This window comes from Thermobia domestica, chromosome 16 (assembly GCF_964235325.1).
Source record: "Thermobia domestica chromosome 16, izTheDome1.hap1.1, whole genome shotgun sequence".
NCBI classification, from domain to species: domain Eukaryota; kingdom Metazoa; phylum Arthropoda; class Insecta; order Zygentoma; family Lepismatidae; genus Thermobia; species Thermobia domestica.
This window is the reverse complement of record NC_137469.1, coordinates 37,065,064-37,088,753: the sequence shown is the minus strand read 5'-3', so window position 1 is coordinate 37,088,753 and position 23,690 is coordinate 37,065,064. Positions and strand designations below refer to the sequence as shown.

Sequence of the window (23,690 nt, the reverse complement as noted above, 5' to 3'; positions counted from 1 at the left end):
ACTTAAATAAAACAAAGCGGAAGTAAACAGGTTTTAATTAAATAATTATATTATTATTATTTATAGAGCAAGTATAAAGTTGAAATTTGCTCTTGAACAAGAAGTTTGTTGAGAACGTAAGGAAAACTACTGAGACTTTTTTTTTTTTTTTTTTTTTTTGCAAAAGAAGATGACATTTAAAACGAGGGAAAGAAAGAAAGAAAGAGAGAGAGAGAGAGAGAGAGAGAGGGAAAAAGCAGCTGAATTTTGGTAAGCTGCTGTGTTAGCTGTTGTCTTGTGCGGAAGGCCGCTGTCCCGCTGTGTTGTGGTGTGTGTTCAGATCCATCACCACTCGAGTGTGACGCTTATCTCAGCGTGGGAACACCACTGCCAGAGCCGCATAGTAAACACGCGTGACTTCTCCAGAGACCGTGTGTGGTCTACCCTCTTTCTCTTCTTGAACTGATTCTAATACGCAACGCTTTTCAAATAATACATATTCTCCTCCCATATTGTCTTTCTCTAAGTACTTCTACCACTTGTGGTAATACAAAATAGTATTCATGTTCTGTTTCAGTAATGCCCAAGGCTGTGTTCAGCCTGATACGTCTTCCTCTCGACACAATTCTTCTTCTTATATTGGCTTTTGAGAATGATGTAAATCTATCGATGCTTAGAATGTATTCTGTAGAGTATAATGTACTCAGATATACATGTCTTCTCAGAATATATTTTTCTCAACTTGGCACCCATAGTCTTGTTTAGGTAGCAACATCATACTTTTCTAGTCTACACTTCTATTATCAGTAGTCAGTAGGTAATCGTCAGGCACCGGATGTCCCGGTATGTCGAGATAAATTCTTGAAAATTCAACTCGAAAACTCAAATTATCTGAGTGAGCGCTCCATGTCGCATCCAAAGAACACTGTCGAGACATGGTAAACAGCAACCTGGTGGTTTTGCGTACGCACCTTTGGCGAGGGGGATTCAGGTTTGATTCCGGCGGGAACTTATATGATTCGGATTCCACGTTAATGAACATTAATTATGATAAGATAATCATATTGTGTCTAACAACAGTCACTGTTTTCGACTTCAAAAAATCACCAAATAATCGTAAGTTAATCTCAAGAACAGAAGGAGCCCTTCTCTATTAGAACGCTATTACTTGTATTTCTTTCCATGTTTTCCACAAAATCTATCGTGAATTCCACATACAATAAGGAATTCCACTGGTCTTGTACCCTAGTATGTGACTTTTGATGTAATGATCCCGACTTCGATTCCTGGTGGAGTAGCATTGAAATTTGAAGCATTACGGTGGTTCGGATTCCACCTTATCTGTAAGTCCACGTTTCACACGGCCTTGTTGCTAAAAGAGGGAGCTACCGTCCAATAAACAACCAAACAAATATTTCTTGGTATCTTCTCTGAGCCCTTTCGACTAAGTGGTGTAAATAGACGCCAATATGAAACGGTGTTATATTGCATTTTACAACAAGCTAGATCTTGGTATTTCAGGTATCAAGTCATTGCAGTATATTAACAACAGTATTGAAACAAAGAAAAAGTTAACACTTTGGAAACAAACAATAGCGAAAGAAAACAAATAATTTACGAACAAAGCATAATTTCAATGGCAACACTTCTGCAAAAACATAAAAGCACTTACAGCTGTGAATTTATGAACGTAGCTTTATTATTATTATACGGATGAATTACGAACTTAAATAACTAAGAAGGAAAGCAGACTTCCGATGTTCTTTAGTTTACTAACAAAAGCACTCTAAAATCAATTAATAAACACTTGTAAAACAAAGACATTGATTATGAAGGTTTTATTAGATACTTATTGTTAATAAATTGTAACTATATACAGTACCTAGAAATGTGTAGAGGTTACTATACACACAAGAAACTATGGTTACAACATTGTACTGTATTCTGTAACAAATAAAATAAAGGTTCTGTTCACAAAAGCGGGTACACAACGCTTCTAGGAGGTGCTTCTTGGGCAGTCATCAAATTCGTGAGTTTACATTGCCTTACTCACACGCGAGTACAAATACGGACAAAGTGTGTTCTTTTCCTGTATATGTGTGAATTAGGTAGGATACAAAACGAAACGACCTGTCACACAACTCCTTCAATCCTTTTTTTACCTTCTAAATCCCACAACGTGGCAAGTATAAAAGGATCTTCACTATACTGTTGGAAAATAGTGGGCTGTCATTGTTTACATGCATTATTAGCACTCTTCGAGTTTTTTTTTTTTTTTTTTTTTTTTTTTTTTTTTTTTTTAACTTTTTCAGCAGACTTTACTGTAATCATTAGCTGCCATGTTCCTTCTGAGAGTCACTACAATTCATCGGTCATGCACTACAATATGACAGGAGAATATTACACAATAATTATGAAAGTTGTTTAGGATTAGGCATTACAATGGCCCGAACATGACTCCTCTTTTTTGGACCAGAAAAATAGTCCAGGTAGATTTCAAGAGTCTTCATCCCGGCGAAATTACAATACCGTTAATTTTACAGTAATTATGAGATATCTTCAAATAGATAAAAAATAATTGAAATATGGAACAAGAGCGCCCTAGACAATATTATTTTGCGTGAGGTACCGTTATCACAAGTCACCTAGTGGCTTTCCGTTTTCAGACGTTTAGAAACGCGAAAATAAATGCCGGTTTTCAAAATGGCTCGAAATCGAAAGCAGATAAGTGAGTCATGATAACGGTTTCTCATGTAAAATAATATTGTCTAGGGCGCTCTTGTTCCACATTTCGATTATCTTTTATCTATTTGAAGATATCACATAATTACTGTAAAATTAGCGGTATTTTAATTTCGCCGGGATGAAGACCCTTGAAGAAAATGGAAAAATTGCCTCTTTTTGAAGAGTTCAGAGACAACTGCTTCGACATTTGTATTTAATGTCCATCAGCAGAGTGTAATTAATTGGAACGGGATTTCGACAAGGATGCTGTCTCTCACCAACGTTATTTAGTATCTATCTAGAAAAGGTAGTGAGAAAGAGCCTACATAATGATTATAGCATTTCAGTAGGAGGTAGAATACGTTTTGCAGATGTTAGAGTACTTGTTGCGGAATCTGAAGAGGAAATCAATAGGATGTTAGAAAACTTGAACAAGAGCTGTGAAGAACATGGGACGAAAATAAATGTTTAGAAGACAAAAGACATGGTGATTGGAACGAAGCGGTCGGTGTCAAATATAGAAATAGGAGGTGAGAAAATAGAACAGGTGACTAGTTTTCGATACCTGGGTGGTATTATTAATAATTATATGAAATGGGGGGAAATAAAACACCTAAAGTTAATTTCACAATGGTATATGGTTGTTAAGCCTGCTGAACTGGCAACGCAGCTGTAAATATTAAGTCACAGCAAAAGGACAAAAAGGGGCACAACTGCACAAGTGAAATCACTGTACAGAGTTATTCACATTATTAAAATAAATAGACAATTTCAAAAGATTACAAAGTACAGAAAAATCTAATTTAACTCAAGTTAGTTTACTGAGTCCGAAATACAGAGAATTAATTTGCATATCAATAAAAGAAGTGAATAAAGATACGAATCATTTGAATTCGGTCTGGTCTGTACCATTCAAACATATAGATAGATATGCACAAAATGCTTTTAATTTCAATAAATCACTTACATTGATGTTTCCTGGTTTTGTAATGTGTAAGAAAAGATCTTCTAGATGATTTGAGATATGTGGAAACATTAGCATGTTCACACGATTTGTGGCATTTTTTAAATTTTAAATTTATTTTTTGGTGTAAACCATAAAAAAAGAAACGCCTGATTTAAACAAACCCTGCTAAAAATGTTCTCTTTACTAAAGTTTAGCATATGGTAATACTTAGGTTGTTGCCAAAACTCTAGGTCCAATAAGAAATAGGGTTATTTATAACTTAACATATACTTAGAAGTATTTATTGAACCGTCATAGGATGCCGTGCCACATTAGATGTTAATATGTACTTTTTTCTGTGTTTTTGTAGGCAAAGGAAGACAGCTGAGTGAGAGACTTTTGACCAAATAGAGAAACTTATTGATAATGTCCATAAGGATGATATAACAGGATATCCACACCGATATGGTTATTGCATTAAACGATAGTGTCACTCATAGTACCACTGTGAAGAAATGGGCAGCTGAATTTAGGAGGGGGAAGGCAATCCTTGACCAGAAAGGCCTGTTGAAGCATTAACCCAGAAGAACATGTGACAAAATGCATAAAAGTATCATAAATAATCGCCGATTGACAATCCAACAAGTTTCTAAAACAACAGGAAGTGATAGAATTATTTTGCCCAGCATCTGAAACTGATTGTCTGATGAAGACAACGTTAAGTTGTTGAAACTGTAACATGTTATTTTGGTTTTAATAAATAATTATATTAAACTCTGGTCAGAGAGTATTAGTTATTTATGTAATGTAATACATCCCAAAGTCGCAATGGATGGGGTTACCGATAAAAACGCTTGAATTTCTGAAAACAAGAAATGGCTAAATCCTTTCCTCCCTCAGTGATGCAAGGAACTATTGTCAAGTCGATAAGGACAGAAAGCTCCACGACAACAGAGCACCGGGAGGAGCTCCTGTGGTTCGGATTCCACCTTAAGCTCTAGATCCACGCCTCATATAGCCTTGCTGTTTCGATCGATCGATCGATAACAGAGCGATCACATTTTTTTTTTTAAAAAAAAGCTCAGTCTCCTATTTTAGAAGTAAATATGGATAAATAAGAATTTTTCAATTACTTTTTTTTTTTTTAACATTTACTCATCTAACAATTGAAAGTTTCAAGAGCGGGAGCCGAGATGGTTGCAGTGAAGAGAGACTGAGCACTAGCTAGGATGTAATTTGTTCTCTAAAGAACCTTTTCTAGATTTTTGGCCTGCGAATACCACCCCTTCCGCCATTCTATTTAACTGGCGATCCACAGAAGTAATTTTCTGGTTCTTAACTATTTTTGTGTCAATAATTTACGACGTCACAGTTAAATTCTCTTGTCTTGTATATATCCCGCAAGCCACGTTGGGAAACTGCTCTAAGAAAAGAGTTGTTACGATTCATTATTAACTTTTTTTTTTTTTTTTTTTTTTTAATGTTACAATCGTGTTAAATGAAAATGAAGTGTCTAGAGAAGTACAAAATAACTGTTATACAGAACCAACCATTCTAGCGAGCGCATGTCATTGATGAACAAACCTTACGCACCAAAGAACCAAGAGAATGTACCCAAACAAGGGTATTACACCTGTGAGAACCCAAAGGACGTCGAACCTTAACAAGATAAAATCAAAGAAGGAGAAGGAATTCTCTCCAAAGTACCTTGTTTGGCAAGCGATAACTGAGAAAAGGACGTGTTTCACCGCCAGTAATGATGGAAGCAAATTTAATCATTGACATTTATATTATCCTTCAACAAACTGCGACCACGGCTGCCCAACGCTGGAATGCATGAATGCATTGTTCCTTTTCAACTAACAAATAAGAGTTCACAACCTTTAGAGGGTGTTTATCATTCTCCTACGCACTTTTTTTTTTCCTAACTATTTTTAATAGTGTACAAAACAAAGACTAGCCTCAATAATTTTTCTACTTAATTATTTGGTTTACTTAATTTTTATGCAAATTATTATAACATAAAATATATTGTAATCAGTTTGGAAGTGAGTTTAATTAATGTGAGCTCTATTGAGAATAGTGAGCCTGAGGTAGAGTAAGTGTAAATCTGAGCTACCTTGAACTTCCAAAGGTTGTTTTGACAAATTATTGAGTGTGCGTACCGGGTTCCCATAGATACCCTTGCCTCTTATTTGCGGTAAAAGTAGCATCTAAAGTGTTGGTAGGGGATTAGAGAGGGTAGTGAGCATGACCCCGAGTAATCCATAAACTGCGAAATAACCATCTAAGTTTACACAAGGTTTTGACTCTTTATGCATAAATGCGGTAAAATTTACAGAATTCTTGCTAAGTTTTCGGCACAGCACCAGTGCCTTCCTCAGACTATAGTTTTTTTTTTTTCTGGAAATCTCTTATAAGCCGACTGATAAGATCAACACGTGTAACATAACAAAGGTGGGTAACGTTTAGGATTGCCATTCATCCGATTCCTCTCTCCCCAAAGACTTTGGGGCAACTCCAAAATTTACCACTGTACCTTCCAAATGTATTTTTCTTCCTTATCAGTTTAATTGTATAATTTTCAACGAATAACTATATCCCCCCAAATATTCTCATGACGCTACCTGTGGACGCTCCTGTTTGCCGGACATACTTTTTGTAAATAATTTTTTCATGTTCGGCAGGCATTTAAATTATTTTTGATTTATCCGGAATTTGATCAGATTTATATTTGTTTTGCATTTTGTCTTTTTAAAAATATACACAAAATAGTAGACATTTTCAAATAATTTTAATCGTATGAATAATGAAGCATACCATGATATACATTTATGACATGACTCATATTGCGGCCCTGGTCTGATATGCATTTCTGGTGTAGATCAAAATTTCTTGAAGAGCAGTGGTGTGAATTTTTCAGAAGTAAGAACAACATTGAAATGTTTAATAAACTTTTTTAAAATTTGTTGATTTTATTTTGCAATTCCAAGCAATAATGCAGCAACTGAAAGACTGTTTTTTTTTTCTAATAAATGGTTAGCGGACAATTGAAAAAAAAAATCTCTTAAACACAATCGGTTAAGGGAATCATTGCAGTAATATAATTTCAGATTGGGCTTGCGAAGAATTTTACAAATACTTGTTGCAAGAACATAATGTATTTTTACTATCAAAAGTGAAGGCTGATGACAAATCATTCTATTCCTGTATTCCTGTAAATACACCCTTCAACATTGCCAACACAATTAAAAAACAAGTCGTTTTCAAATATCGATCATTTTGATATGATAATCTAAGTTGAGAGAGAGAAAAAAATACACTATAATTCCTAGCAGGATCATACCATAATAATGATTGGATTAGTTCCAAAGTGGCAGCAGAAACTTTTGACTTTCTCAAGACATGTAAGGCTAATAAAGCAATACCTGTACTGTATGTAGAATCTCCATATACATGAATAAAGATACAAAACAACGAAGAAACTTCCCACGAAGATTGTCCCTGTTGTCGTCGCTGCGAATTGTTGCTTTGCAAAAGAATACAGAGACAACAGCGAAGGAGAGGGGTCTTCTTAGTTCGGGTGTCCTTGATGGCTAAGTAAAGGCAGAAAGAGAAAAAAAGTAACGAGTCCATCGTCCCAAGTGCACGAACAAAATTGTGCTGCACTGGGCGGATGTGCGCACAGCATAAATCATCCACAAGACGGGTTTATTACTCGACTTGTACAGAACAAATGGAGCAAAGCTGTGCAGTGTTTGTAGCTTTGGTTTAATTGCAAGGTCTCTTTGTCTCTGCTGGATGATGACCGCACAGAACATTACCGTTTTTGTTTCTGGTGGTAAAGGAACACCTGCGCACTTAAAAACTTTCCAACCGCCGTGACAATGCAACAGCGACAAAATAACGCAAAGGCATCATGATTGAAGGGGTGAAGAAGGACGGGTATATACAGCCAATGTTTCCATGAAACTTTTTTTTTTTTTTTTTTTTTGTAATTGTCGACAACAATTCTCCTACAAGGAAACTTTGCATGCAAGTGGTATATAGCTATATGTGTTTACGTGCTTGCAAAACCGTTTGTTAATAATGCTCCTTCTCTCTTTTGAAAACACAGCTGTCAATGTTGCCTCTTGTTATAATCGAACTTCCTGTAAATACCATTGTTAACAATAACATTGTCGTATTTGTTCTCAATATTGTTTTGAAACCAATCGACTCTTGCTGCTAGAAATTCCTTTTGTTTAGAACCAGTAGCACTTCTTTGTTCTGTGCTAGTTTGTCAAATGGATGTTCAGGATTATTTAAAAAGCAGCGGCTGTAAAAATACATATCCCCGTTTTAATGCTCTTTCGTTAACACTTTCGATGGGATTTGACTATTTTGAGAACGCTTTTCATCATTAATTTGATTTACATACATATATACATAAAAAAAAAAGTATGGAACGATCTACAGAATTCATCCCATGTTGACTAACTTGGCATAGAAGTAGATTTTGACCCGGTTCATAATCATGTGAAATGACTTTTGATTCCGGAGTTATGGGATCATCAAAGTTGGGGTTACGACATAGTTAAACTTCCCCTCACCCGAAAAAAGAAAACTAAAAGATATATCACATTGACTTGACACCTAGTCATCCGTTCCAGGCGCTGCTATAGGCTGAAGGAATTCCACTCCCTTTCGCTAAAACTCTCTCGCTTAGCAACAGCTGAACCCTTATTGGCTCAAGGCGTGAGTGTGTCGACGCTGTGAGCTTTAGTTCACATTTTTGCCACGGTTCAAGACATTTTGGCAGCATTATAGTAACCGGTACTATTTAGAACAGGAACTAGAGGGAAAATACAAAACAAAGGCGTTACTAATTTATGGTTAAACATTTATTTATTAAACGTTAAATACGTAAATGGAGTGGTCCTGAGCTATAAAATACACTGACAATAAGGACAGTAAATTTGTTAAACGTTAAATACGCAGATGAAGTGGTCCTGAGCTATAAAACAGACAGACATAAAAAAAAGACAGTAAATTTGTTAAACGTTAAATATGTAAATGGAGTGATCCTGAGCTATAAAACGCATTGACAAAAAAACAAAGTAAATTTATTAAAAGTTAAATGCGTAAATGGAGTAGTCCTGAGCTATAACACACATACATAAAAAGACAGTAAATTTGTTAAACGTTAAATACGTAAATGGAGTGGCCTGAGTCATAAAACACAATGACATTAAAAAGACAGTAAATTTGTTAAACATTAAATGCGTAAATGGAGTAGTCCTGAGCTACCGTAAAACACACTGATATACAAAAAGAAGTAAATTTGTTAAACGTTAAACGCGCAAATGGAGTGTCCTGAGCTATAACACACTGACAAAAATACAGTAAATTTGTTAAACGTTAAATACGTAAATGGAGTGGTCCTGAGCTATAAACTACAGTGACATAAAAGAAGGCAGTAGATTTATAAACATTAAATGCGTAAATGGAGTAGTACTGAGCTGCCATAAAATACACTGATCTACAAAAAAAAAAAAAAAAAGTAAATTTCTTAAACGTTATATACGCAAATGGAGTATTCTGAGATATAAAATATACTAAATACAAAAAAATGTAGATTTATTTTCCTGTGTGTGTGTGTGTGTGTGTCTGGTGTTAACTATTGAATTCGGACTTTCGTGAATCCCAATTCATTCTCCTTTGCACTCCAGTTGTCTTAGAGGCGAGATAATGTGATGGGGAACGGCCTTTACTATAAGGGTTGATCCTGCAAGATGGTATGTCTACTTGTCAAGTGGTCCAGATTCAAGTCCCGGTTATAGTTCGAACCTCACGTTTTATTATTCCTTGCAACTCTTCACTTCACTTTACAATGGAAACATAGAAATAGTTACATTTTGAGAATTAAATCTGTCATTTAAAAAATACAGGTAGTTTTTACTTTCAAGTGTCAGTGACTATTTGAGGCGGGAATCAGATGGAGATTACAATTTCTGTTTTTTTTTTTTTTTTTTTTTAAATTCTGGAAAATTTGGTATGAAAACATTGGCTTCATAAAAGGAGAAAGTCTAGATGGCTAGCTATTAACTATTGAGACCAATAGGAAAACCTTATCGTGCAGAAATGTTATTTTAGTTGGATAACATGTTTCTCAGACACTACACAGCAAAAAATGTGGTGTTGAAACAACACAAAATGACTACCACTTTAGCGTGTTACTTGTGTATTAATTTTGCACCAAGCAAATCGCCTTCCGAGCACATCAGAAATAATTCGTTACTATCTAAGAAAATTTGCATTGGTATTTATTGTTTGCTATAAGCAAAGAGTTGCGAAATATATTTGGCATTTATGAAAAGTAACGAATATTTATGTTTTCAGCAATCAGTCGCAATAATATTGTTGTAAAGCTGTGCATCGTTTGACAACAGTTATAAGGATAACAGCTGTGCCATCTTCTGTTCTTAAATGCTAAGACACAAGAGTAACAGAGATAAAGAAAACAGATGGAAGCACTGCTGTTCGTGTAACTGTTGTTAGACAGGTCACAGGTTTACAACAATATTATTGTGACCGATTACAGAAAACATAGAATGTAATCAGTTACTTGTCATAAACGCAAAATATATTGCACAAAGCTTTACTCATACCAAACAATAAAAACTAATGCAAATACTCACAGCCAGTAACTAGGTATTTCTGATATGCTCGGAAGTCGATGTGCTTGGTGGCACACAAGTAACACGCTAAAGTGTTAGTCATTTTGTGTTGTTTCAACACTTCGTTTTTTACTGTGTAGATTGGGGTAGGAGGCTGTGGAACGAGTTTGATATTCAGTTGATCAAAATACTATGAACTCTGTCATACAGAGTATTTTGAAATCTAAAGCGCAAGTTAGGATTTAGATTTCTGCGCTTTCGGCATCTATGATCATGTTATGACGTCCATCGTCGAGCCCACTATCCGGTGAAAGGGAAGGAAGGAAGCGACGTGGAACCTATAAGTTAGGTACCACCCCGCCATTTGCCTGTGTGAATGAGGAAATCACGAAAACCCGGCCATTTGCCTGTGTGAATGAGGAAATCACGAAAAAACGACATTTAGGATGGTTGACTGAAAAAGCTTTTTTTTTTTACTTTTTCGAACTAGTGCCCCCACCGGGAGCAGAACCCGAGACCGCTCGCACCGAAGGCGAGAGCGTTAGCAACTACGCTACGCGGGGCCACTGAAGCATAATAATAATAATAATAATAATAATAATAATAATAATAATAATAATAATAATAATAATAATAATAATAATAATAATATGGGATCGTCTCGGGAATCATCTGCAGTGACCATTCTCACATGCTGAATAATACCAATCCATAGATCTCATTACGCTGATCAAAATGATATGAGTGACTGTAAAAACTCAAGCTTAGTTTTTGAGAACAATAAAAAAAAAAAACTAATTTTGATTGTAGACCTAAAAATCAGGGAGTAATCTACACCTCCTAACATCCCTCCAATTTTTTTACACACACCCCTGGATGGAAAAGGAATACTCCCCCAAATCCAATTCTATTAATCAGTATCATATAGATTATTTATGACATCAAGTTAGAAACGGTTTAGCGTTTAGGAAAGAAGGCAATATTCTTATTTATTTATTCACTTCACTTCAAAATACGAAGCGACCTCGTTCTCATGTACGGTCTTCGAGAACCACATGACATTGTTTCGGGCGATGTTTCGATCAAAACAATTGACAAAACAGACCCGCTCATATTACCTACCCTTCTGGGCTCGGCGGTCGTTTCCGAGAAAAGAGATTGATGGACAGATGCAGATGACTGAAATTGGTAACATCTTGAGCGGTCATTCACGTACCTCTTCCTCAATAAGGAAAAATGTGACAATATAGTAAAAATGTGACAATATAGTAAGCCTGACGGACGGAAGTTACAAGGGTCTAGTCAAAACATTTTTAGAAATGAAGAGATTGATCGAAGTAAGAATTTATATATATATATATATAGGGGAGAGGGGAGTACATTTGAACATCTGTTTTCGAATATTCGTTTTTGCTTCCAAACACCCAGTAAATTTCCTTATAGAACTGTAACAAAAGCTAAATATAATATACATTATATTTGCCATAAAATAGAGTACTTTGTTCGATCTTGTCATTCTGTGCAAGGGCGCAGGGGGTGTCGTTCAAATGTACCCCCTTGGGGGGTAGATTTAAACAAGCATGGGGTAGATTTGAACATACGTGGGGCAGTTTTGAACAAACCATTATTTTACTACAATAATCGTTATTTTTAGGATGAATTCGTTTACGAACAACAAGGCTAATGTAACAAAGCAGCATTAACAGTTTAAGGCACAATAATTAACCAATCGCGTATGGCAAGGAAATAATAATAATAGTAATAATTGCTGAAACATATATGCAGGCCCGTATTTGTATATTGTGCGCCTCTGTGCTCTAAATAATTTTCCTTCCCTTCGGAAACACATCTGAATTGAGTTGAATTCATAGTTTTTGGGGTCACTGAGATGAATAGTGACAGTTATAATCCAATTCAACTTCAAGGTTATACTCAACTCCCAAGTGAGGCGGACGAGAGTTTAAAAGTAATCGAAAACGACAGACAAGAATTAGAAAGTCCACACACAATATCAGCAGTTGGTACTGAACATTTGTCTTCATTGTCTGAGAACACAAACATGTTGCTGGTACTTATAACTGTCAGAAAAGCATAGGTAGAACAATGTTCAAATGTGCCCCCTAATTTTTGTTCAAAGCTGCCCCAACCGGCATGATCAAGCAGAATTTGATAATACCCAGATCGTACAAGCTATTGTGAAATACAAAGGGCAACATTGGATAAGTAAATTAATGTACTTGCTTCTGCAATGAATGGCAGATAATATCAAAACACAGGCTTCTGTCAAAAATCTTACAAAACTTCACAAAAATTCCAACTTTTCACCCCACAAATGTAACAAAGTACTGCTGTTCATCAACAGTTACATTAAAATTGCAGATAACAGTTGACCGTCATGCAACGCAGTTTTGCCAAACTAAAAATTTTGAAACCACCAGATATGCTATTATTTCTAGCCTGTTATCTTAAATGTTCAAAGGTACCCCCTGTTCAAATGTACCCCCCTCTCCCCTATATATATATATATATATATAGGGGCGGATCCAGGATAGACTTCTGGGGGGGCGGTGGGTTGTAATACTGCTACTTAGAACTACTTTTAAGAGCGTCAAAATATAAACTATATATTTTATTTATATATAAAATAAAAAGTCTATTCTTCCGCCCCTGTATATATACACATTTTATATATATATATATATATATATATATATATATATATATATATATATATATATATATATATATATATATATATATATATATATATATATATATATATTCTTTGGTATAACCAAAGCTTTGCGAAATATATATTTGGCATTTATGGTAAGTAACTAATAACATTCTATGTTTCTCGTAATCGGTCATAATAATATTGTTGTAAACCTGTAAATCATCTGACAACAGTTACACAGATAGCAGTGCTTCCATCTATTTTCTTTATCTGTTATTCTTGTGTCTTAGCATGTATGAACAGAAGATGGCAGAACTGTTGCCTATGTAACTGTTATGAGACGATTCACAGATTTACAACAATATTATTGTGACCGATTACAGAAAACATAGAATATTATTCGATACTTGGCATAAATGCCAAATTTATTTCGCAAAGCTTTGCTTATATTAAACGATAAATACCAATGCAAATTCTCTCAGGTAGTACGGAGTTATTTCTGATATGCTTGGAAGGCGATTCGGTGCTGAATAACCACATGTTACACTCAACATCATCCTCTTCTTTTCGCCACTATGCACTATCTTGCACTCCATCCCACCCGACCCCAATATTATTACACACCGTTACACTTACTTTACACCCTTTATTGCTACTTGCTTCCCCCTGATCACCTAGACCTCACACTTCTGGAAGATTATCGTCTGCATGCTCATCTACCTCATGTTTTTCCTTCATATAGTGCACAGTAAATCCTCTTGTAACTAACAGGGCTCCTACTGTCTTCATTAGCCTAGCGTCGCCCCTAGGCAGAAGATAACTGCATTCTTCTTCCTAACATCTCCCTTGTGTTGTCCTGTGCTTGCACCTCATCTCATCTTTTTATCATGATTTAACATAATATCATTGAAGCTTACGTACGTTCTTTCTCTGCCACTATATCCATTTGTCATCCATGATCTATGCCTGTGTCTCCATACAGATATCTTCATATGTTCCATTATCTATTATTATCTATATGTATATTTGTTCCTATCATTCATTTTTTTTGTCATTTTGTACTATGTAATTTATATATGTTTATGTTATATATATGTGTAGTTTTTCCTCCTCACATCCTAATGATTATGATCGCAAAGATCATAATGACTTACACAATGATATTAAGTTAATAAAGTAAATAAATAAATAAATTACCTTCACTTAGACCAGCCATCCTTAACCAAACTCCTACTTTTCCGTCAAATCTTCTCCTGAAAGAGGGTGTAGCCCTCTCAGAGGTAGCTAGCCTCGTGCTAGCATTTAAAAAAAAGGTGCTGAATACCTCCAGGGAATCTTCATTCCGCTTCCGCCTGCTTTTTCTTATCATCATCCGGTTGAGAGACTTAATTTCGACACCTTCCGTCTCCAACCTGACATCCATCATACTATCTCTCACAATACTGAACTTACTAAACAAATTACAGTAACTGATATCACTCGCACTGTCCAGAACAAGAAAAATACAGCACCTGGTTTTGATGAGATTACTTATCGTCATATTAAGCGCCCTATCAGTTGTTTTACCTTCTTGCTATCCTTTATACGTTCATCCTTCGTACAAGCTTTATTCCTTGTGAGTGGAAGACCTCAAAAACTCTCATGTTCCTCAAACCGCACAAACCAACAAATACTGTTTCCTCTTATAGACCTATTCAACTTACTTCCGTGTATTGCAAAATTCTTGAAAGAATTATTGTCCGACGCCTCCATTCTTATCTATCAGGACGTAACATCATCCCTTTACATCAGGCTGGCTTCCGCCCCGGTTTTAGTATCAATGATCAGTTACTCCGTCTGTCTAATATTATTACCAATCAGTTTAATACACAATTTCCATCTTGTCTGGTGCTCTTCGATCTGGAAAAGGCATTCGATAAGGTATGGGATACAGCTCTCATATATAAACTTATCCGTCTGACACTTTCCATATCATACATCAGGTTTATCTATAATTTTCTTCACAACCGTATTGCATGATTATGATCTCTTAATGACACTCTCTCACACCCAATATTTATTTTCTCTGGAGTGCCACAAGGATCTGCCTTATCACCTTTGCTTTATCTTCTATATGTAGCAAATACGCCACAGTTGCCACTTAACACACACATTTTTCAATATGCAGATGATACTGCATTTCTTACATTGGGCCGAACAATCCATCGCATCAGTACTGAAATTAATGCAGTAATTCAAAGCTTTCTCACCTGGTGTACAAAATGGCGTTTGAAACTCAACCCAGATAAAACCCAAGCTATAGTCTTTCTCCCGCCAAAACGCAGATCTCGCGTACATCGAAATCCTTCGCTACTTAACATCCAAGTACATAACACGCGGGTTCATCCAACTAAACATGTCACATATCTGGGAATTATTTTTGATCAACACCTCACTTGGCTCCCCCACCTTCAGAATGTAATACAGAAAGCATATAATAGGCTTAATCTTCTCAAACGTCTCACAGGTACTACATGGGGACCACGAGCTAATACTATTTTTAACACCTACAAAGTATTCCTACGACCAGTCCTGACATGGCTTCACAGCATGGATATCCGCCCTCCAACCCCATTATGAAAAACTGAAAATACTTGAACGCCATGCCATACGACTAGCCTATAGAATAAAGCTTCCGAGTCCTACTCAAGAGCTTTATGAAGTCCTGCCTTTTCCACACCTTCTGTTTCATGTTGAAGCTTTAAGATCGAAGTATATTACTAGCAGATTTGAGTCCCGACATCCATTACTCCTCGCTACCATGCAAGCAGACATTCCATACAATCCACCTCGCAAGCTATTGGAAACGCCTTTATCACTTCTGTTTGCACTTTACCGATATACACTCCCTCCTGATCATCCGGATTTGGACGGAGTTGCAGCATTTTCAACATTCATAGTTCCTCCATACATAGCACCATCATTTATTGCACAGTAAGAACCTCATGTCTTAACAGGAAACCCATTTTGTCTTCATTACGTCCAGAGTCGCCTCTGGACAGAAGATAAATCTCACTTGTCACACTAACCATTACCTATGTGTTGTGTTGTTACAGTGCACTTCATGTTTCTCATTTTCATTCTTCATTCTCTTCTCTCTTGTTTCAGATAAAGGATACAAATGAATCAGTAAACCAATAATATACAGCCTAAATTCCATGTAATGAAATCAAAATAGAAACTTCTACTCCAGCTCTACGAACATCCCTTAGCCCATCGAAAATTATAGACCTCCAATAATACATTCAAATCTATTACCGCACACAGAAGGCACAGCCTTCTAACGGTTGCTGGCTGATCGCCAGCATTGGGACAAAAAAAAAAAAAAAAAAAAAAAAGCGCTGAATTAAGACACAAGTAACACGCTAAAGTGGTAGTCATTTTGTGTTGTTTCAACACCTCATTTGTTACAGTGCACGCTATTTCTTAAGTTTGAACTGATAGTGAAGTACCGGTATACCCTCAGCATGCTAGTTTCACTAAATCCAAAATTTATTTAGCTCTTAAACTTTGATTTCTACCACTACCATTTGGCGTAACAGTCCTTACTGTGCGCCTGAGCTGCTCCAACACCATCTATTACTGACCGGCTGAACTATGTCCAGCGCAGCCTCGCGACGAACATGTGGCTCTATCTCTAACAAGCGTATCAGGAACTCTCTAGACCTAGTGGTTATCACGTCTTTTATTCACATTGGCTCCCAAATTTGCCTCACGACACTGGGTAGACGCCTTAAACTGGGAAGCATCGATCGGGAATCAAACCCGGGACCAGTCGGACATGAGTCCAACGCTCTAGAAATTTCCAAACTTTAACTTCTATTCAACTGAAATTACGTCCGAAACTGCTACTCATGTATCAGTCGATAGATTACACCAGGCCGAACAAAATGCCATGGTTGAGGTTGAATTCATATGCATGCTTTTCGCGAAAAGAGGAAAACGAGTTTTCTAATGGCGTTAACATGTATGCCGTTCTTTGCCAATATTAATTGGGAATTTTTATTGTTAGAAATTGTTTGTTTATTAATGTATACTGTATAGGTAAAAAATAGTATGTTAACTAACCGATTATATCTCTTGTAAAATTAGATTTTAAAATAATAGATTTAAAAATAATATGTACTTAGCTACCCTGTAAACATCTTTTGATAACAAGAACAGTTCTCCATTGATAGTATAGGAATTTATTTAGCGACTTTTCATTTACCACTTGATTTTTTAAATTAAAAAACAGTTGGCAACAGCGAGATCGAAGAAATTTGTCCGCGAATCCATGAAATTTATGAATGACTCTGGCCTTTCATTTATTTTCTTAAAGCTAGGTTGCCATGCTACGAGAATCTTGTAGTTGTCATCAAAAAATCTTGCAACCCCATTTTTCTAGTTACTGTTTACACAGTTATAATTTTTGAAAGCAAGCGAGATATCTCCACCTATGCAGCACTGCACTCTAGTGATAAATAGTGAACCTCCTCATTAAAAACGTGTATTTTGGCGCGCTTCCCCTTCTCGTCCAAAAGAGTCCGTCGTTTCGGAAGCAACGAAACTGTTTTACTCTTTAGTCAGTGGGAGGACGATAGCAGTAGCAAGCAGGATGATCCAGAAAGTTGCACATGGTTTGACTCCTTGCAAGATGAAAAAAAAAAAAAAAAAAAAATGTTGCATGTTTCTTTCAAGACTACGTTTACATGGAGAAATATTGTAGGGTTGCAAGATTTTTTTAAATGACAGCTACAAGATTCTCGCAGCATGGCAACCTAGCTTAAGTTTCATTGCTAAATTTTAGTCAATCCAACCAGTCCATCAATTGGCAAGATACTATGTGGCAGGAAAATAACTGTGTACACAAACATTCACCAAAATTTATCATCGTTTCCTGTGCCCTTGAAAACAGCAATATTTCTTATCGTGATTCCACATAAATGTCTTAATTTCTTTTTAAATTACGTTTTCTCGTAATTATTTGCTCCGCATGAAAAAGAAGAAGAAAAAGAAGAGAGGGAATTACCGACTGACTTGCACTTTACTGAAAACAATTGAGAGTATATAATGGAATTACGTTGTTCTTCCTTTCAACCATCCCAGCTCATTTAACAGTCAAACAATGTGCTCGAAGTTCATTAATGTGTTTAGGAAAAATGTAAGTGCGTTACTCACAGCAATGCATAATATATAATGTGTGAGAAATTTTGAAACAACTATCCCAGTATTGTTTCCAAACGCTTAGTTGCTCGGTTTCCGGCCATATCCGACGTTGTTGCCAATTTTGTGTCTGGATTAGAAGAAGGGTTTATTTGTGTTACAAGTTGTGAACAGCCAGCAGATATCTTTTATCAAATAAAACATTGTACTACTATCCTAAGAAAAAGTGAGGGAAGAGGGTCTTCATAGGGAAAATTATGTTTTGTAACAACATGGTTAGGTGAATGTATATAGATTTAAGTGAGTGAAGAAGTCTTCATAGGAAAACAATGTTTCGTTATGACGTAGAATGGCTAGGTGAATGTGTATGGATTTAAGTTAGTGAAGACGGGTCTTCATAGGGAAAACGATGTTTCGTTACGAGGAAGAATGGCTAGGTGAATGTATATAGATTTAACTAACATTTAAAAGATAAATACAGCAATATCGGCATGGGAGACTTGGGTTCGATTGCCGCTGGGAGAACTCATGTTACCTGGATCTCATGCTAAGTTGTAGACCCACGTCACATATAGCCTCGATGCCAAGTGGGATGCTAAATTTCAAATCAACCAACCAAATCATTAATCACTGGGCTATAGAGTGGAAAATATTGATTCGTCTTGCATTCTATATGTAGAAGTGTTCAAACTATTTCTGATACAACCGGTGCCACTGGCATGGTTCCGTCAGATAGCTCTCTTGAAGGCGAGATTATGTGTTGGGGAACGTCATAAATTGTGAGGGTTGATCTTGGATGATGGATATGTACACCCATCAATAGAGACCGGATGTTAGGCAAAATGTCTATTCTTTAACATTAAAGATATGATCAAAAATAACGTTTTAAAGTGTATATGGGGAGATATAGTTTCAATTTAAGCCAATTTTATTTTGCCTATTTCGCCCCTTCCTGCCTAAATAATTGCTTTAGTGCCCAATGCTGCCTATTCTATGCATTTCTTCAAAATAAGACTGTAGTAGGAAAAAATACATAATTTAGTATTTCAAGAAAGAATGTTGCCTCTACCGAGAAATATAAGTGTTGTTTGTAGTGATAAGATACTGTAAAACTTTGGACTGGTGTGTGTACTGAGAAAGTGTATAAAATTTGGACTATTGCGTGTAGTGATAAAGTGCTATATAGAATGTATTTACGAAATATACATGGAATACATGTCAAGCTTCGTTTTTTATATATACAGTAAAAGAAGGTATTAACAAACAAGTATGTTTCTATATTCTTTGAACATTATCTATGACTTGAGTTCATTTTTTAATTGTATTGGGTATTTTAAGTGCATATTTTCGAGGTTTTTAATGCCTAATCATCCGTTCTCTCCCCATAAACTTCAAGCTACAATTGTAGTCTAGAACCATCATTAATATCAGGCCCTGTCCTTCATAATCTAGGTGTTGCATAAAGACGCAGCAAAACTCAAAAAACTTAAATGATATGTGACTATTTACAAAGAAAGGAAACTAGGAGACTAAAGGATGATGTTATATTTTTGATGATTGTTTTTTAATGCTTTTTTAAAAGAAAGAAATCTAACTCCAACATGTCTTGCTCTAAAGATATGAAACATTAGAAGATTGAGTTGTTCATCGATTTATCTTTTTTTTATTTTTCTTGACTAAAAAGAAATAAAGGTTAAAAGGAAAAGAAAAAGCAAGGACAGAAAAGATAAAAATAATTTAGCAAGCTCTTCTTGACATGTTAAAAAAAAAGACCAGGTATATTAACGAGTTAATTAGTTTGGAGAACAAGGTGATACTTTAAAGAACAATGATAGGTAGTTACAATGAGGTACGAATAAATGTATTTACGTAACAGTTTAGATTTTTGTTTAATGAAGAAGAAGTTCTTCTTTCTGAAAACTGTGCATTAATTACATATATATTCTTCGTGAAGGATTCGGCTTTTTGTTACTATAAAAGGAGTCAATGTGTCTTCTTTTCGAAAAATATTAATTGACGTATGCAAGAGAATATCTGCATAATGTAGTTTCTTGTATTATTGTTTTTCTTAATCATCATTCTCAATGTATTACTTCACTTGAACTGAAGAGGAAATAAACTGGCCACCCACGACCGTTCTCGACTGGCTTAATGACCCCACATGGTTGGTCGATTGTTTCGAAACAAGATTTTGTGAGATGTGAACCTGAAGTTTAACACAGGATTCAAACTAAATCGGTAATCGAATATGGATCTTCCACATCAAAGGCGGTAACGCTAACCATTTAGCCATGAAGGACCACTCCACTGTGGTTCCATATAGTTAAACCAGCAAATGCATTCACGTATTTCTGTGGGGACTATTTTTGAGTTCTTCCTTCTGTACCTTTCATATGGAATTCGTATTTCACACCCGAGATCCCACTGTTAGGAACAGTGAGAGCACCCCACTGACTTTCAAAATTTAGCGCCCTTGGTTAAGTTGTTGGTCCAGGTATAATATAACTTCGATGTCGAAAGGGATGCTGAACTTAAAACAATTCAAACGCTCTCTAAACACACTACTTCAGATTTCACACCAATACAAAACTTCACACTTGACAAGAAATTTCCACCTACACTTTAGCAACATTGACTGCAGAAAGCATGACAGGTGAACCTTATACTTCTTCAACATAATACAATAGCGCTAGTTCGCGCAAGTCGGCAAGTACTAATAGTTTACATTGAAACGTATTGGCTTTCTTCTTGCCTCTACTCCGCGAAGATATCCAGAACTTTCAGTGCTTGTGGTCAAATCTGAGAAATTGCAACTCCCTTTATACCGGTATAGAAAAACGAAGAGAATTCATATACTTTCGCTGCGCATGCATCGAAAACTACAACATGATTCATTTGAAGAAAAATTACACGCTATGAAAATCATTTTAAAATTAATTGTACTTTCTTTAAGTAATACAAATAAATAGACAAATTAATATGGATGTGCACATGAGTAATTGCGAATATCCGCAAACTGTCTCTGGATAGAATCACATCGATATCTCAATAGCTTATAGGTACATATTGTGGTAGCGATTTAGAAATGTCGCTAAGAATTTTCGTTGCATATTTTGTGTTTCCGATAATTTTGCGTCCCGCCATATAATGCGTCCGCCTTACGCGCAATTCGAGACTGAAAATGTTCTTAAAATGCGAGATGTCCTCTCTAATTGGGGCAGATAGCAATCCTACAAAGGAAGGAACTTAAAACGTGTTTTTTTCGGGAATTTAGAATTCGGGAATTTAAGTCCATTCTAAAAAGGCCTGACAACGCCACTATTGTGATGAGTAAATCTAAGCCATAAGACCTTGAATCTGACGTTTTTTTCCCTATACTTCTTAATGAAGAAAAAAAAAAGGGACAAACATAAATGCTTGACAATATGGCTGACAGTAAGCAGTTACGGATTTTTGCACAGGCAGACACAATAGTTACTTTTTCATGTCTTTATTTATTTTATTTATTTTTACCCGTAACATTTGAACTTGAGATAAACAAACAAACAAAATAAAATAATAAATGAAACGTTTTCATAGTTTTTTGGTTTGTTGTTGCAATGTGAATGAGTAAAAAGAGAGAGAGAGACTAGAGAACATGGTCTTCTGCAAGATGTAGCGAACTAATGACAGCTTGGAAGACGCCCAGCTACAAAAAACACGCCCAGCACCAGCAATTATGTATATGAGGAAACTTTACGATCACTTTAAAACATTTTTCACACGCAAACAACCAAAAAAACAAATGGTTTTGTTGGTTGGTGTGCGGTGGTGGAAGTGGTTGGTAGTTGGTGATGAAGCTACGGCAGAACGTAAAAGAAATCCGAGGAGAAAGAGGAAAATGTATATAAAATTTGGTGACTGTGAAAAACCGGTTCGTTCATTTTCAACAGCCACCACAGAAGTAAGAACATCACCGTGTCACTGCAGTGTTCATTCGAACAACAGGTTTGATAGACGAACAAGAACAAAGGATAAGGTCATCTGAGGGTGATATTTGATAAGTTTGCACCGATACCATAAAATAGTCTGCCAATAACTGATATTTTGTTATTTAAAAAAAAATCATAAAGCTCTTCTCAGTTGACCTGATATTTGACACGGACAGAACAGAACAAATTCTAGTGGTTTTATATAATAAAATATACCAGAGTGAATTTAAGAAAGCGGGGTAGTTTACAACTACCACCACAGAAGTAAGAACATTATCCTGCCATTGCAGTGTTTTTTGGTTTTTTTTTTTTTTAAAGTTACAAGTAGATTGACGAAAAATAACAATGAAAACTGTCATCCGAGGGTGATTTTGATAAGCTTGTACTTTTACAATAATTACCCCCTCTCCACAAAAAATGTCTGCCAATAGTTGTCCGTACTTTCCTTAATAACAAAGTCTGAAACCCTGAAATAATTGGCTGTCGTTTGAGGATCACAGAATTTAACATAGGAATATTCCTCGATATATACAAAACTACTGCATCTCCTTTCTTAATTATAGATACTCTCGAGATTCCTGTCATTTCTTAGGAATTTTCTCTTCTTTGGATGGACCTTTATAGACTGAGGAATTTCCGCCATAATAGTTATTTCCGAACAGAACAAGCTTTCAAAACTTAATTAATAACCTTTTCATAAGAATTGCATCCTGTGTAAGGAACGGTTGTTCAATTAAACATTGAGCTGTTTGCACTTCTCAACCTTTTCCCGGATTCGTCACGGATATTTAGCAGTTTCCCGAAACATTGTTTTCAGAACTTAAAGAAATGACTTCCAACTGGATGTTTTGTGATGTCACAGCTTGCTACTCCCGTTCTCAGAAAACCACACGAAAAGAACAAGAAGCAAATGAGATATCCGGCGTTGGTAATAGACAAACAAAAGAGCATCGATTATTTTGCATTTGCACATACGCGTACACTGCCAACACTCATTTTATTTCATTCCTTTACTTTGTACCCTCCCAGACTTTGTTCTATCTATTTTTCTTTCTGTCCTTCCTCCGACTGTAAAATTGTTCTGCTTCGTCATAGATCACCCAATTTCAAATTATGGATCTAAAGCATCATCAATACATTCATACAACCTCAGTTAAGATGTTACTATTTCAATTTTGTCTGCATTACTTTGATCAGAGTTTGCTCCTTTCCCAGTCCATTTACACCCTTACATATGACTCTATTGTGTTTGTTTTTTACTGTATCCCTGTATTTCCACAATCTTATTTTTCAAATATTTCTTTCTTTCTTCTTTTCTTTGTTTGCCTAAAAGTACGAGTGAAGTCCCTCATGGTTATATAGTTAGAGTATGCGATTTTCGTTCAATTATTATTTGGACTTCATATGGTTCGGATCCCACGTTAAGCTATAGGTCCACGTGTCATACAACCTCAATGTTGAAAGGGACACTAAATAGTGTTATTCATGAGACGAGACGATACTCGTCTCGTCTCGTTTTGTGAACTTTATATATAAAATGTATACCCTAA

General features: G+C 35.8%; 1 protein-coding gene across 1 annotated transcript in view; it reads right to left on the bottom strand.

Annotated features, from left to right (window-relative positions):
- The window catches only part of lft (Limb expression 1 family member lowfat), a 302,779-nt gene that overhangs the window by 267,016 nt on the left and 12,073 nt on the right, over positions 1–23,690 (bottom strand). The gene's annotated exons all lie outside the window — the stretch shown is intronic.